Source organism: Callithrix jacchus, chromosome 2 (assembly GCF_049354715.1).
Source record: "Callithrix jacchus isolate 240 chromosome 2, calJac240_pri, whole genome shotgun sequence".
NCBI classification, from domain to species: Eukaryota; Metazoa; Chordata; class Mammalia; order Primates; family Cebidae; genus Callithrix; species Callithrix jacchus.
The window spans coordinates 58,717,266-58,733,222 of NC_133503.1; positions in this window are offsets into that span (position 1 = coordinate 58,717,266).

Sequence of the window (15,957 nt, forward strand, 5' to 3'; positions counted from 1 at the left end):
GGAGAAAAAGATTTTTAAACCACGTGTTTCCCAGAGAGGACTAATGTCTAGAATCAATAAAGAACTCTCAGCCGGGGGTGGTGGTTCACACTTGTCATCTCAGCACTTCAGGAGGCGAAGGCGGGTGGATCACAAGGTTAGGCGTTTGAGACCAGCCTGACCAACATGGTGACACCCCGTCTCTACTAAAAAAATACAAAAATTGGCCAGGCGTAGTGGCAGGTGCTTGTAGTCCCAGCTACTCGGGAGGCTGAGGCAGCAGAATCTCTTGAAACTGGGAGGCAGAGGTTGCAGTGAGCTGAGATCATGCTACTGCACTCCAGCCTAGGCAACAGAGCGAAACTCTCAAAAATAAATAAAATAACTCTCAAAACTCAACCATAAACATGCAAACAATCCAACTAGGTTATGAAGAGGCACTTCCCCATGAGGACATGCAGATGGCCGTCAACACAGGGAAAGATATCAGACCACTAACTGCTAGGAAAATGCAAATTGAAGCCACTGTAAGACACCCCACACACCTATGAGAATGGGTAGAATGAACAGCAGCAGCGCTCTGTCCTGGCCAGGGTGTAGAGAAACAGGATCACTCAGACACTGCTTGTGGGAGCCTAAGATGGACAGTCATTCTGGAAAACAGCTCGTAGCTTCTTAACAAAACAAAAACAACTAAGCATGCAATTACCATACAACAGCAAATTGCATTCTTGGGCATTTGCCCCAGAGGGTGAAGAGGTGCTCACACAAACCTGCATACGCATGAACACAGCAGGTTGACTCAGCCTCAAGCTGGAAACAGTCATGACATCCTTCAGCGGGGAGAACAAACCATTGGTACATCCATGCCCCGAAATGCTACTCAGCACCAAAAAGGAACTCGTGGTGTGCCCAGCGATGTGGATGGGATTGTCAGTGAATGATGCTGAGTGAAAGAAGTCATGTGCTCTTCAGTTCCATTTACACGACATTCTAGGGATACCAAAATTGGGGCCAGCAGTTGGGGAGGAGGTGGTGTGGCTATAAAAAGGTAGCTGGGGCCGGGCGTGAAGGTCATGCCTGTAATCCTAGCACTTTGGGAGGCTGAGGCCGGTGGATCACTTGAGGTCAGGAGTTCAAGATGAGCCTGGCCAACATGGTGAAACCCCATCTCTACTAAAAATACAAATTTTAGCTGGGCGTGGTGGTGGACGCCTATAATCCCAGCGCTTTGGGTGGCCGAGGTGGGCAGATCACCTGAGGTCATGAGTTCAAGACCAGCCTGGCCAACATGGTGAAACCTCATCTCTACTACAAATACAAAATTCGCCAGGTGTGGTGGTGGACACCTATAATCCCAGCTACTTGGGAGGCCAAGGCAGGGGAATCGGTTGAACTCAGGAGGTGGAGGTTGCCGTGAGCCAAGATTGCGTCACTGCACTCCAGCCTGGGCAATAGAGTGAGACTTTGTCTCAAAAAATAAAAATAAAAATAATAAAAAGGCAGCTGGAGCTGTTCTGTGGCTCGGACATCAGTGTTGGGATCTGGCTGTGATATGCTGAGGTCGCTTAGCAAGATGTTACCACTTGTGGGGGCGGGGGTGTTGGTGAAGGATGCACCCATCTCTCTGTATTTTTGTTGTTGAGACAGGGTCTTCATTTGTCACCCAGGCTGGAATGCACCAGCGTGATCACAGCTTACTGCCACCTTGACCGCCTGGGCTCAAGTGATCCTCCTGCCTCAGCCTTCCAAGCAGCTGGTACTACAGACAGTCACCACCATGCCCAGCTAATTTTTTAATTTTTTTATTTAAAAGGCAAGATCTCACTATGGTGTCCAGGCTGGTCTCAAACTTCTGGCCTCATGCAATCCTTCCACCTCAGCCTCTTGAGACTGGGTTCACAGGCATGTGCTGCCATGCACAGCTAATTTTTTTTTTTAATATTATTCATAGAAACAGAGTCTCACCATGTTTCCCATGTTTCTTGACCTTCTGGGCTCAAGTGATCCTCCCCGCTCAGCCTCCCAAAGTGCTGAAATTATAGGCATAAGCCACTGCACCCAGCCAGGACATATGTTTTCACTTGTCTTGGGTCAAAACTGAGGCATGGAAGGGCTGGATCACATAGTAAGCATGTGTTTAACTTACAAGAAACTGCCAAACCCTTCTTCAAAGTGGCTGCACCACTTTGCCTTCCTGCCAGCAGTGTGGGGGTGTGGCAGGTGCCCCACATCCTCACCAGCACTTGATGTAATCAGGCTTTCTAATTTTGGCAGTTCTGATGAGTAATAGTCGTATTTTGCTGTAGTTGTAAAGTGCATTTCCTAATGACAGACGACGTGGAACATCTCTTCATGTCTGTATTGATTGTAAATCTTATTTTTTGAAATGTCTGCTCAAATCTTTTGCCCATTTCCAAAAATTGGGCTGTCTTGTTACTAGGCTGGAGAAGGTCTTTATGTATTCCAGACACAGCTCCTTCATCAGATGCATGCATTGCAAATACTTTCTCCCAGCCTGCAGCTGGCCTTTTATTTTCTCAAATGATGTCTTCTAAATAGCAAAAGTCTTTAATTTTTGTAGAGTCCAATTTATCCACCTTGTGCTTTGTACTTTGTGGCTTGGTGTCCTCTTTAAAAATTGCCAGGTGAGGTGGCTCATGCCTGTAATCTCAGCACTTTGGAAGGCAGAGGTAGGAAGAAGTCCAGGAGTTTGAGCCTGCATAAAATAGTGAGAGCCTATGCCTAAATAAATACATAAATAAATTAATTTGTTTAAAATAGCCAGGAGTGGTGGTGCACACCTGCAGCCTCAGCTACTTGGGGCTGAGGCAGGAGGATTGCTGGAGTCCAGGAGGTCAAGGCTGTGGTGAGCTATGATCACATCACTGCACTCCAGCCTGGGTGACAGAGTGAGACCTTGTCTCAGAAAAATAAATAAATAAAAATAAAAAATAATTTTCTGCTTCAAGGTGGCCAACCAATGTTAATGGAACTCCCGATATGTACCTGGCACTGAAGTTGGCCCTAGGGATACAGCAGAAAGCAGCTGCCTTGGGGCTGACGTTCTAGTGAGGGTGCCCCCTTCTCTGTCCTGAAGCCCTGTGAAGGCCCCCTTTCCAGCCCTGTTCCCCAGCACCACCCAGAGAGAAGGCCTGCAGGCCCTGCCCATGTTTCCTGCTGCCCTTGCTGTGTGAGTTTCACCAAACCCCTTGGCATCTCTGTGCGTCGCCCCCCTGACTCTGAAGTAGCCTGGGAATGCACATCCCCCCTCCAGTATCTGGAAGAGAATGAAGTGGGAACTTTCCCTTACCCAAGAAGCCCTACCTGGGGTGGGCTCAGGTGGGGCCCAGGTGAGGTCTGGGTCTGGGGGCTGTGGTGCAGAGAGGAATGGGTGACCTGAGGCAGCCCCAGCCTCAGAGAGAGTCAGAGGCTGCCCTGCCTGGGGAGGCCATCTGGGAGACCTGGACTCCTTGTCTGCCCTGCACAGCCTGACTCCCAGCATCCTGTGGGCCAGGTGTGAGGCTGCTAAATATCATAAGGCCCCGTGCAAGGAGTAGATGAGGAAACAGAGGCTCCAGCGGGCAGAGGTTGGCCTAGGGCCACCCAGAGGGCAGGTGCAACTGGGAACCCTGCTCCTCAGCCAGCCTGGGCCCCACCTATCTGTCTGGTGCCACCAGCCAAGTCTCTTGACAGACACAGCAGACATTGGGCCCTGGGATGGGTCCCCAGGACTCAGTCTGGAGCCACTGCAAACATCCAGGATGGACAACCTCTCTGGTCTCTTCCCCTCGCTGGCTGTGGGGACAGGGAAACCACTTTCCCTGGAGCAAGAAGCAATGAGGAACTCATACACCTTCCTGTCCTGGCTTGGCAATGCACTGGCTCACTTGTTCATCTGTTCATTCATTCATTCATGAACTTGCTCATTGGTTCATGTTTGTTCATTCATTGATTCATCTGTCCATTTATTGATTGATCTGTCCACGTGTTTAGCCATTCATTCATTTCTTAATTTATTAGTTCATTGCTTCCTGCACTCAATTACCCATTCATTCCCTGATTCCTTTTATAGTCTGAGCCCCTTTCACACATTGCTGGCAGTTGGGAGGTGGCCTAGCTCTCCCCAGAGAGACAGTTTCCTGGAGGCTGGAATTCTGGCCAAAGGATTCCAAGGAGGATGGACCTTATGTTGGGTCCAGAATCCAGCAGGTAACCATAGGCTCCTGTCACTATTCTAGATGCAGGGACTTTGTCTGAGGCTGCCCATCCCTGCCCGATGTGGGCCCCATGTCTGGATCTCTTGGGACCTCAGCTTTCCCATCTGTAAGATGGGTGTCATGACCCATCCAGGATGGTGGTAAAATGAGCTAATTGCTGGCAAGAAGAGGCTCGGCAGGGTCCCAGGCTGGACAGTGGCACCAGCCCACACACCCTTCAGGGGTGAGCTGGCCCCTCCAGACCACAGACAGTCCCAGCCTCACCTCCCCTGGCTCAGGGTGGCTGAATCAGCCAGTGGGGGTGACTCACTTTGAGGTCAGACGGTTTCCTCCCAGGCCCCCGGCTGCCACGCTGGGGAGACAGGCAGGCCCCACCATATGGGGCCTGGGACTTGGGGGTGATTTCATGTCTGGAGGCACGGCCAGGAGGCCCTGGGCAGGGGCGGCTCCAGGATCCTGGACCCCACCCCTGAGAGCTTCATTCAGGCCATGAGGACTTTGGTCTCAGAGACTTCCCCAGTCCAGATGGGACCTGGGCCTGCCTTGGTCTCAACAGAGTCCAGTTCATCCCTGCCCCTTCCTGAGCCACCAGCCATGCTGACCTCTCTCTCCCCTCTTGAGGCGTTCTTGTCTCCTGGAGTGTGACCAAATTAGGAGGCTGGCGAATAACTTTCCTGCGCGAGCTCCACCTCCAGTTGGTCAAAGGATTTCCCTCCTTCGAGGGTGCCTCTGGTCTGGTTCTAACATCTGCCCGAGTGCAGGGAGGCTGTCGTCTTGTCTCAATCTGGGCCTGCCCATGGCATGCTTGTGAGGCCCTCAGAACATTTTCATGGGAACAGCTTTACAGTCCAACCTTGCAGGTATGCAGTGGGTTTTTAATCCACGCATAGGACTTTCCTTCAGCCAGGCAGAAGGTCACTGGGTCAGGTTCCACTGATCCCAGCAGAGGGACTGCTTGGGGACAGCACCCTGTGTCCCTCTGCTGGAGACGTGCTGTAGAATTTAGACTAACAGCCCCCCACCAACATGGTTTTTACTTTTGCAGTTAGGAAAATTGTGTGTTGTATTTTAGGAATGCACTTGAGAAGGAGCCTGGTGCTCCCCAACTTGACCCAGGCCAGCGAGTGCTATGCTAGGCAAAGCACAGAATTACATGGTCCCCTAATGTGCCTAAAACTCTGGTCCCAGCTCTTCCTCAGGGTGGCCCCAGGCATGTTCCTTAACTCCTGTGAGCCTGCCTGCCTCATCTCTGAAGTGGGGATCATAATGTTCCCAGCTACCCAAGTCAGAAACTGAGTCCTGTCATTTTGCCCTCTCTTGGTCTGATTATCATTAATCTCAGTACACTCAAGCAAACTTCACATGCTTCAGAAGGACAGGGTCCTAGTCATATGCTGGTTCTTCTAGGAACCCACGTTTACGTTTTCCTGTAGGTTGAAGGAATCACAACAGGAAGCTTTCGTGAATGTAGACAACCCTGGCATAAACTCTCCACATTGAAGGAGAGCAGAGATCCTGCTCCCATCCCGAGGTGGTGAGGGGCTTGGCTAGGGACAGGATGGGGGTGGCTGCAGCGTGCCCCTGGCCCAAGGCTGTGACCATGCCCAGGACCAAGCCCTGGGTGCTCTGGGACTGGCTACTGGGACCCTGAGATGGGGTGGGGGAGGCTGGCCCAAGGGCCCTTGGGGAGGTGGGGGGCTAGGCTGCCTCCACAGACCCCCGCCTTGTCCTGCTCCCACTCTGGGATCCTCTTGTCCCTGGCTTGGGGTTGGGATCGAGCCTGGACTTGCCCCGCCAGCCTTGCCTGTCACTGGGCCATAAACCCCTCTGGTTTATGGGCCGGGCCACCACCTTGTGGAACCCTGCCAGGTTCCTCTTAGGAGGGCGACCTCGTTCCCTCCAGGAGTCCCTTCCACGCCATGCAGGGCGACCGCCTGGAGGCCCAGTGAGGTGGCTGGAGGTGTGGGAGGCCCTGTGAGCAGTGGGAGGCACCCCAGGGGTACAGCGGCTAGCGTTCTCAGGCCCCAGGCTCTTCCCAGCCTGTTAGGAGGCTAAGTGCATCCAGGCAGCCCTATACCGCACTTCAGCACCTAGCCCCTGGCGCAGGGGAGGCCTGTCCAGGAGGCCACACACCCGTCCACCTCTACCTCTAGGCTGAGAACCCAGGACAGCAGGGGTAGGGGCCCCAGCATAGGGGGCCCTGGGCCCAAGTCCACTGACTGTGTGATGTGCACGTAAAGTGTTGGTTTAATTCCGCAGACACTTCCCAGCGCCTCCTGCGCATCAGTGTTGGGGACGCGGGGGCCTTTGGGTGCTCCGGTTAAGCTGAGGCACTGTCCCCAAACAAGAACCCCTCGCTAGCTGAGAGGGGACTTCCAAGTCAGCAGGAGGTGGGCAGGACCTCATGCAGAGGAACCCTATGGAGAGGGCGACTGAGCTCTGAGTTCAGGGCCCGTGTGGTAGGTTGGCCCCTTGTGGCAGGGTTGGGGGGATCCTGCATGCGTGGGGAGGTCCCAGAGCCCTGCTGACTCCACAGGCTTCTGAGCATTCCTCCTCTGACCTCCAGGCTGGCTTCTGGGACCTTCTAGTCTGAGGAATGGGAAAAGAAGAGGTAAGGTGGGCAGCCATGCTGGGTAGGGGACCCCAGTCTTGGACTCTAGCCAACTCTGAACACCTTGGGGCCACGCCCACCTGTCCAGTCTAGAGGAGACACTGGAGAGACCACAGGATGCTGATGCCCCTGGAGCCCCCGTTGGCCCAGTTGGGGGTGGAGGCTCTGGTGATGTGTGAGGTGTGTCCCTCTCAGCAAGTCTGGCCTCCCTGTGACCTAGGAGTGGATGCTGAGGGCCTGCTCTTCCCATGTGGGGGTCGTGGGGTGAAAGTCTCAGGAGCTCCTCTCTCCTGTCTGGGGGGTGCCTCCTTTCTCCCCACACCTTGCTGGGGTGACAGGGAGGTCCAGAGGGCCCTCAGATTTTCTGAGGCCCAGGGGCTGGCCTGGCTGGCCAGGTCAGGAAGTGAAGGGCTGGCATGGGGGAGGGAGGGAGAGGTCTGGAAAGTGCATTCCAAGCGGGTGACACAGCCTGTGGCCTTGGGGTGGGGCGGGGCCAGGCTGGGCTGTCCTTCTCGGGAAGGTCCCTGGGATCCAGCTCCCCCGGGAGGCAGATAAGAGGGTGGGGCCGGGCTGCATGGGAAGAGGAAATTCCAGGCCTGGACAGCTGCTGCTGTCCTTCAAGGCTGGGTTCAAGTTCCGCCTCCTCCTGGAAGCCTTCTCAGATTCCTCTGCAGCCCGTGGACCAAGGGTACTCTCCTCCAGGGACCCTGGCTTCCCTGGTCTCTGGTCCAGTCAGTCCTTGGCTGGACCCTCCATGGCCTTGATGCACCGCATCTCAGCACACCTCTGCTGTGTGCCCCAGAACCTAAGCAGGGCCTGACTGGGCCTCCCACACCCATGGAGCTGGGGTGGGCGTGTTTCCTGTACGCAAGCCTGGTGGTCAGGTATGGAGGGAGGGGGGCATGTGAGCAAGGGACAGGCTGCAGGGCTGGCCAGGGGATGGCCTGGTGAGTGGGTCGATGTGTCCTGACTTGGCTTCCCCATGCTTCCTGTGCCCAGAGCTGTTGGCAGCCCTCTCTGCAGATTAACTCAGTCTCTACTCCTGATTTCCCTTGAGTGAAGGCAAATCAGCCCCATTTTACAGCCAGGGATACTGAGGCCAGTTGTGGGAAAGCCAGGTCCCTTGCAGCCTGGCCCTGGAGGCGATGCGGCCCCTCTCCCACCTTGGCTGTTTGGCTCCTGCCTGGCTGGGGCCACCTGGGAGCTGGGTGGGCTAGTGTCTTTTTTGGGGGGGCCCTTCAGGAGAGCAAAAGCCAGACTCACTCTCCCTGGGGCCTCCACCACCGTGAAGGGGTGTGCCTGCGGCCCTGAACAAGACCCCTTACCATACCTAGGCCTCCTCAGTCACTGCTTCCTCTCTCTGTAGGGTCCCACAGCCCACTTCTTGGAAATGAATATGGATGAGTTTAGACCCCTGCAAGTCTCCAGAGGAGGAGAGGCTGGGGGTGCCCAGTGGTGACAGAACTTCCAGGCACTGGCACTGGCTCATTTCCTCCTCACTGAAGCTCTAAGTCAAGGGTGGCCACCAGCCTCCAGGTGGGCTCCGGTGGTCCCACCTCTGGGTGTCTGTGCTCTCCTGTAGCCCCTCCTGCAATGATAGGGCCCATGCTGGAGTGGGGCTTTCAGGAGCTGTTGGAGAAGACGCTGTGGCTTTGGCCTTGCCGTTTGGGCCACTGGCTGCCAGGGAAGCCAGCCACCATGCTGTGAGGACAGTCGAGCAGCTGCAGGATGAGAAAGTAACACCTCCTGACCACCACGTCCCAGCCCACAGGATCCCGGGGAAGCTGTTTCTGAATTCCTGACCTACAGACACCATGACGTCACGATGTGTTTTGTTTGTATTTTTTGAGACAGGGTCTTGCTCTGTTGCCCAGGCTGGAGTCCAGTGGTACAATCACCGCTCACTGCAGCCTCAGCCTCCTGTGCCCAAGCACCCTTCCCACCTCATACTCCCAAGTAGCTGAGACTATAGGCATACACTACCATGCCTGGCTAACTTGTTAATTTTTTGTAGAATTGAGGTCTCTGTGTGTTTCCCAAGCTGGACTCAACCTCCTGGGCTCAAGTGATCTCCCACCTCGTCCTCTCAAAGTGCTGGGATTACAGGCGTGAGCAATGGTGCCCGCCATGAATCTTTTGGCACCATTTGGGTTGAGTCTCTCCATTTGGAGGTAGCTTATTAGGCAGCAGTAGAGAACCATGGGGGCAAATGTTATCACTTCTGGGATACTGAGGACAAGGGTGGATGCACAGCTCATCCAGGAACAGGCTGGAAGGAGACTGCACTAAGAGTATCGGTGCTGAGTGCCCCTCATCCGTGGGACCTCATGGCCTCTCTGGAATTCTGGGTCCTCTGTTGGAGGCTCTGGGTGACACCCTGTGGTTCCTGGAGGCCCCTTCAGCCTGGTTTCACACAGAACCTCGCTGGTGGGCCAGATGACCATGATGGCTTTGAAAAGCGGGAGAGGGCAGTGCTGCCTCCTGGGAGCTCTCTAGGGACCGGGCAGTCCAGCTTGGGCTCAGGCCAGACCTAGCCCCTGAGGTTTGCTGATGGAAAGTGGGTCTGGGCTCTGCCCCCATCAGCTCTTCCAACAAGAGCCTGGGTGTGGGGGACACAGAATTATTTATAACCTGTGATCTGCCAGGGAAGTGCTCTGTCACTCAAGGGAGGGCCCCAGACTCGGCAAAAGCAGTGCTTTCAGGAGCCAAGCCCCTCACCTCTCCTGCCAGGGGGGTGTGGGGGTGTGGGGGGGGGTGGGCTCCTTTTAGCATCTTAAGGTGGATTTCCCCATTCCCTGGTCTTTTGGGGTAACCATGGAGCAGAGCCATGGCCTGGCTGGCTTAAGTTTCAAAATTAAGGCTTACTCTAAGACAGCAGGGAGCAAGGGAGAAGGCTGATGGAAGCCATAGACAGCTATCCCCAGAGAAGAGGTGGGACTGGACAGAGGCTCTACCTGGTCAGGTTTGGGAGAGGCTCAAAGGTTGAGTGAACAGGGCTTCCCCAGACCAGAGGCACTGGGTGAGGAAGAGGGTGCAGGCTGGCTGCCCCTTGCTGGCTGCCCTTTGCTGGCTGCCCCTGCTGGCTCGGGCGGCTGGGAGGTGGTATCATTGCCTGGGGGACGAGGCTGGGGCTGTGAGTCTGGGTCTCTGTTTGGGTCATATTGAAGTCAGCTCACTCATGCAGAGGTGTTGAGCAGAGCTGGACCTGAGTCCAGTTGTCAGGACAGAGGTGGCATTGCCCCTGTGAGAAGACAGCTAAAAGTGAGCCCTGGACTCTCCAGGGTGGAGAGGAGGAGCCGGACCAGGCGCAGTGGCTCATGCCTGTAATCTCAGCACTTTGGGAGGCCTAGGCAGGAGGATCATTTGAGCCCAGGAATTCGAGACCAGCTTGGAGAACACAGTGAGACCTTAACTCTACAAAACATTTACAAATTAGCCAGGTGCGGTGGCATGCACCTGTAGTCCCAGCTACTTGGGGGGCTGAGGTGGGAGCATCACCTAGCCTGGGCAACAGAGCAAGACCCTTTCTCACAAGATAAAAAGAGAAAAATAAAGAAAAGAGGAGGAAGCCGGGAAGGGAAGGAGTGGCCATGGTTGACTCCAGAAAACAGGGCCAGGGGTCCTCGAAGAGGAAAAGAAGGCACATCAGGAGCAGGTGTGAAATGCAGTGACATCAAGTCAGATGAGGGAAGAGAACTGACAAGAGAGGTCAGCGCCGGGGAGGCTGTGGGGCTCTTCACCACGGGGGGTCAGTGGGTTGGACGGCAGTTCAGGAGTGGCCATCTCAGCCCCCCGGCCAAGGACTGCATTCTGAGAAAGAGCTTTGTCTATCATACCAGTAAACAGAGGAGGCTGGTTCTCACTTTCTTTTCTTTTTTTTCTTTGAGATGGAGTCTTGCTCTGCCGCCCAGGCTGGAGTGCAATGGTGTGATTTCAGCTCACTACAGCCTCCGCCTCCTGAGTTCAAGTCATTCTCCTGCCTCACTCTCCTGAGTAGCTAGGATTACAATTGTGTGCCACCACGCCTGGCTAATTTTTGTTTTTTAGTAGAGACAGGGTTACACCATGTTGATCAGTCTGGTCTTGAATTCCTGACCTTGTGATCCGCCCACTTTGGCCTCCCAAAGTGCTGGGATTATGGGCATGAGCCACTGCACCCGGCCTGGTTCTCACTCTTTCTTGCTGATATGAACCAGGGCTCTCCAGTTGCTCCTGGCAGCCATCTGGTCACCATGAGGGAACCCAAGAGGAGCACAGAGATGTGGAGCCGGACCCTTGATCAGACCTCTCCTGAATCCCACATCTGGGCTTCTCAGTAAGATCCCTGTGTTTAGGCTGAGTTTCTATTTCCTGGAGCTGAACGCATCGGCTGAGATAGGCAGATTATCCAACAGGCAGTTTAAGTTCCTGGTTCATGTGTTTGTCACCCATCACTACCTTCTAGATGGCCAGTCCTGTGAGGGTGGGACATGTCCCTGCTGTGTCCCCTGACTAGAACAGGGTGCACACATAGAATACGGTAGGTGCACAATAAATACTGTTGACTGTAGCTGGGTGCAGTGGCTCACCCCTGTAATCCCAGCACTTTGGGAAGCTGAGGTGGGAGGATCGCTTGAGGCCAAAAATTCAAGACCAGCCTGGGCAACTTAGCAAGATCCTGTTGCTAAAAAAACTTAAAAAGAAAATACTATTGAATGGAAGTGTCTTAAGTCACATCAAAGCAAGGGGAGAGAGAGACAGAGACAGAGAGAGAGCTCTGGGGAGAGATGGAGAGAGAGAGAGACAGAGAGAAATGGAGAGATGGTGAGGACAGAAACAGAGAGAAACAGAAGGGGGAGAGAGAAAGACAGAGAGAAACATGGGAAGAGATGGAGAGAGACAGAGTGGGAGAGAGAGACAGAAACAGACACAGAGATGGGGGGGAGACAGAGACACAGACCCTCTCTGATAATCCCATCCAGAAGTTCACAGTCAGCAGACCTAGGGATCATTTCAGCATACACCACAGTTTGCTGTGTGGATTATTTTGGATTTCAAGGGTCAGGGGTGCCCTGTGATCCTGGCTACAGCTGAGGGCTTGGAAGGGCTGCTTTGTGCTAGGTGGGGTCACCGGGCACCTGCAGCTCAGGGGGCTGCCTGCTGTTCAGCCCAACAGGGGAGGCTGTGAAGAGTAGGACACTGACCTGGCTCCCATCCCACCAGGGCTGGGTAGAATCACTCCTGTTCACTGGGCACCTGCTGTATGCCAGGCAGCATGATCTGTGCACCCCTCGTTGCATGCAGCCCTCTCCTCCAGGCCAGGACTCGTGCTGGCTGCCCTGGGCTATGCACCAAGCCTGTGGGAAGTAAACAGTCCTAACTATCAGCCACATGGGCTGCATTCCACCCTATCACCTTTAGGCCACTAGGGCTCAGAGAGGGAAGCAACGTGTCCGAGGTGCAGAGCCAGCCAGGGTGCAACTGATATCTCCCTCCCTCCACCCACATTGGCACCCAGTGGGACTGGACACTGTGGGAGCTTGGGGATGTATGCTTTCTGGCATTTCCACAAAGGGCAGGGGTCTGCGTGCCCCTCACCTGTGCTGTCCTACCAGAGGGACACCTCTAATTGTTTATAGTAACACCACGACAGGCTCGCCACAGCCCATAGGTGTCGCTCGGGTCACAGCGAGGTGATGATAAGATTTTATGATGTACTTTGCTTTCTGCTGTCCAGAAAAACAGCCCCAGGTTAAAACAGCTTCTCTAGGGGTCCAGATGGGGAGGGACCTCAGAGCTCACCCACTGCTCACCAAAACTCTCACCAACAGCCAGGGCCGAGACCCCAAGGAGGAAGGGTGCTCTGAGGTCACTCAGAGGGGAGATTTGAGCCCCAGGTCTCTCCCATCCCATTCCCTAGTGCTCTAGCTAAGTGCTTGCCAGCTAAGTCTGGGGTCACAGGTCACCAGGGGTCACAGGTTGCCCAGCCAGGACAGTATAGGAGTTGCAGCTGGGTGAGGACAGAGAAGTCCCCTTGGACAGGACTGGGAAGGGAGGGCGTGGTGCTCTCTCTGCCTGGAGGGCTGGGGTTTTTTTCTCACTGGTGGCCCTGGGAGTCTTGGGCGCTGTGTCAAGACCTGGCCAATTGGAGCGTTCTCCCTGATCATGGTCACTGACCTGGGCAGCACAAGCCCAGACATAGCTGGTGAGATGCAGCCTTGCAGCTCCAAGAGTCTGTGGGCAGCAAGTGTCTGTGGTCCTGCCACTGTGAAAGGGAGATAAGGGCAGGAGACAGCTCTGAAGACATGGGCCGAGCACCCTGATCCAGCCATGCCTGAAGCTGCTCACTCTTGAGCCTGACAGACAGGTACATGGACCAATGCATTCTCCTGCTTCCTGGGGCCAGAATGCATTGGGTTCTTGTCATTACAGCCAAGAGTCATGATGTCTAAGGATAGCCCCAGGTGGGGTGGGCTGTGACTTTCTCTCTTCTGTCTGGAAGCTCACAGATGGAGATGAATGACAGGCAGCTGGGTCCTTCTGCATGAGGCTAAGCAGTCAGGCTATCAGCTCCCAACACAGAGCTTCGGGAGCAAGGACTCTGGAGTTCCCCTATCTGACCTTTCCCCAGAGCTCCCAGGCCAGGTTGCCAGGGGCGTGGACATTAATGGGTCTCCTCACCTGCTCCCTGCTGCAAACTGGATCTTGGCCTCATAACCCACAGGGCTGACTGGGGAGTCCTGTCTGGTTTAGAACCCCTGCGCACATCAGGTCCTGTTTGGGGGTTAGAGAGATGGTGTCTCCATGTCCCAGTGGTTGGCACTGCACCATACGCAGTCCCATCTGCTGCCGTGACCTGAACATGGTCCTGACAGGCACTAGGGAGGAGGACCAGCTCCCTGCTGCTCCCTGCATGGGCTGAGGGAAAAGACCAGGCAGCCACGGAACTGGCACAGGGATGGGGGCTCCCTCCCTGACTCACCCTGCCCCCCCGTCTCTCTCACCTCCTCTTTCTCTCACCTCTTCCTGTCTCTCTTACTTCCTCTCTTTCACCTCCTCTTTCTTTCTCACCTCCTCTCTCTCTCTCACCTCTCCCCTACCTCTCGCATCTCCTCTCTCTCTCTCACCTGTTTCTGTCTCTCTTACCTCCTCTCTCTCACCTCCTCTCTCTTTTTCTCACCTCTTTCTCCGTCTTTCTCACCTCTTCTCTCTCACCTCCTCTTTCTCTCTCACCTCTTTGTCTCTCTAACCTCTTTCTCTGTGTCTCTCACCTCCTCTCTTTCTCACCTCTCTCTCTCTCACCTCCTCTCCCTTTCTCTCTCACCTCTCCCCTACCCCCCTCTCTCTCTCACCTCCTGTCTCTCCCCTCCTCTCCCTTTCTCTGTCTCTCACCTCTCCCCTGCCTCTCTCATCTCCTCTCTCTCACCTCTTTCTCTCTTACCTCCTCTCTCTCACCTCTTTCTCTCTTACCTCCTCTCTCTCTCATCTCCTTGTTCTCACTTCCTCTGTCTCACCTCTTTATCTGTCTCTCTAACCTCTTTCTCTTTCTCACCTCTTTCTCTGTGTCTCTCACCTCCTCTCATTCTCACCTCCTCTCTCACCTCCTCTCTCTCTCACCTCTCTCTCACCTCGCCCTTACCTCTCTCATCTCCTCTCTCTCTCACCTCCTCTTTCTTACTTCCTCTGTCTCTCTCATCTCTTTCTGTCTCTCTTACCTCCTCTCTTTCTCACCTCTTCTCTCTCTCTCACCTCTCTCCTACCTCTCTTATCTCCTCTCTCTCTCACCTCCTCTCTGTCTCTCACCCCATCTTCTCTCTCTGTTTCACCCCACCCCGGGCTCACTCCCTCACCTCGTCTCTCTGTTTTACCCCTTGCCTCGGGCTTACCTCCCCACTCACCTCCTTTTCCTCCTCTTTCCTAGTCTCCTTCATTTTGCTGTCTCCCTCCCACCTCTCTGCTCCTTTATCCTCAGCATGGTTTGGTGCCTATCCCAGGTGTTCCGAGTCTGTTTCACAAGAAAGCCATTTGCTCCCACACCTCACTTGGCCCCCAAGGAAGCAGTCTCTCTCAGCCAGGAAGAGAAGTCACCCAGACCCTCTGGCCTCCCCTAGAGGCTGGCCTACTGAGCTATGGCATCGTCACAGGACAGCCACACCCCAACCAACCGACCCCCTGAGCCCCGCCTGCCCCTGCAGGGCCCCGCTCGCAGAGCTGGGGGAACACGGACCAGACTGGTGGCAAGTCTGCAGGGGCCTGGGAGTCTTCAGCGCCACTTATGGTTTCCGCATCACAGCAGCACTGGAATGGAAGTCATCACATCCCAGACGGGGAAACTGAGGCTCAGGGCTGCAGTGTGAGTTGCTTGAGGGCACGCAGTCAGCAGGAGGTGAACTCTGAAGCCCAGCTCTGCCAGGCCAGAAGTGGTGGTGAGGGCAGTGTTCAGAGAGCACCTGGGGTCCTGAGCCAGGCAGGACCTGCCTGGTAGGCAGCCCGCCAGAGCCGCGGTTTCTCACGCTTCAGAGCCTCTTATAAAGCAGAAGCAATGGTGTTTCTTAGAAAAGTATCAGGAACACATCACGGAGCATCTGGACACTGGGTGCAGAGGAAACATGAGAATCAGTCCCGTGCTCTGAAGCCTCAGTGGGCAACGTCGTGTCCCGCACAGAGGACAGGGGAGCACCAGGCGAAGGAGTGGAGAACAGCACGTGGAAGCTCTGAGCCCCAGCATGTGGAAGCTGTGAGCCCCAGCACATGGAAGCTATGAGCCCCACGCTAGGAGGCTGTCTTTCTGTCCACCCATGAATGAAGCCTCGATTTCTAACAGTAGGAGAAGGGGTAAGAAAACAAGGGCCATTTGTGCCTGGGATCTTACTTTATTTTACATTATTTTCTGGCATCTTGATCTTGGAGCACCTGGGATCTTAGATTGTTTCCAGTTTTTGCATTTTAAATCTTGCTGCTCTGAGCTCTTGGAGCAAATTCATCGTTTTCTTAGGCTGGGTGCCTGGATGTGGGATTACAGGGTCAGGGGCCATGGCCACACTGATGGCTCCTGGTGCCAGATTGCCGCCAGGTTGGCCTGCAACTGATAGAAGCTCAGAAAGTAGCGTGTGCTCCAGGCCTCCCCCAAGGGGAGCCCGTGGTTGGTGGTGAAGGTAAATGTCCTCC